At 34.9% G+C, this 1,139-nt stretch overlaps 1 protein-coding gene across 1 annotated transcript in view; it reads left to right on the plus strand.

Moving 5' to 3' along the window:
* Positions 1 to 1,139, plus strand: part of GRIN3A (glutamate ionotropic receptor NMDA type subunit 3A) — a 148,731-nt gene that overhangs the window by 14,133 nt on the left and 133,459 nt on the right. The window lies entirely within an intron of this gene.

Raw genomic sequence — 1,139 nt, forward strand, 5'->3', positions numbered from 1 at the left:
AATATCAGTTTCAGGTGTACAGCATAGTTATTCAACATTTATAGACCTAAAGAAGTGATCACCATGATAAGTCCAGCAATCATCTGACACCATACCATGTTATCACAATATTATTGATTGTATTTCCTATTCTGTATATTACATCAGCTGAGTAGCATAGTGGTTAGGCATTTATATAATTTAAGAAGTGATCCCCCTAACTAGTCTAGTACCTACCTGGCATTATAAATAGTTATTACCATGTTATTGATTGTATTCCCTATACTTTACATCCCATTGACTATTTTGTAACTTCCAATTTGTATTTCTTAATTCCTTCACCTTTTTCACCCACCTCCAGCCCCCCCTCCCATCTGACAACTATCAAAATGTTCTGTATTTATGATTTGTTTCTGTTTTGTTTGTTTTGTTCTTTAGATTCCACATATATGTGAAATCATTTGACATTTGTCTTTCTCTGTCTGACTTAACTACACTCAGCACAATACCTTCTAGGGCCATCCATGTTCTTGCAGATGGAAAGATTTCATTCTTTCTAATGGCTGAGTAATATTCCATTGTATATATATACCACCTCTTTTTTATCCATTCATCCATCCAGGGACACACAGGCTGCCTTCATATCTTGGCTATTGTAAATAATGCTGCAATGAATGTATCGATGAACATGTACCCTTAAAGTAGCATTTTAGGTTTCTTCAGCTAAACACCCAGAAGTAGGATTACTGGATCCTTCTTTGTCTCTTTTTATAGCCTTTGTTTTAAAGCCTGTTTTGTCTGGTATACATATTGCTACCACAGCTTTTTCGTTTGTTTCCATTTTCAAGAAATAACATTTTCCATCCCTTTAGTTTCAGTCCATGTGTTTCTTTGGATCTGAAGTGAGTTCTTTGCAGGCAAAATATGTATGGGCCTTGTTTTCTTATCCATTCAGCCAGCCTATGTCTTTTTTTTTCATTCATTTCAGGTGACAAAACAATGTAATAGTTATACATTTCACCCCTCACAAAGTGATATCCCTCCACCCCCAATCTATTGCCCCTCTGACATCATATATATCTATTACAAGTCCATTGACTCTATTCCCTATACTGTACTCCATATCCCGTGACTATATATATATATAATTATATATATAT

Source organism: Hipposideros armiger, unplaced genomic scaffold (assembly GCF_001890085.2).
Source record: "Hipposideros armiger isolate ML-2016 unplaced genomic scaffold, ASM189008v1 scaffold_451, whole genome shotgun sequence".
In the NCBI taxonomy this organism is placed as follows: Eukaryota; Metazoa; Chordata; class Mammalia; order Chiroptera; family Hipposideridae; genus Hipposideros; species Hipposideros armiger.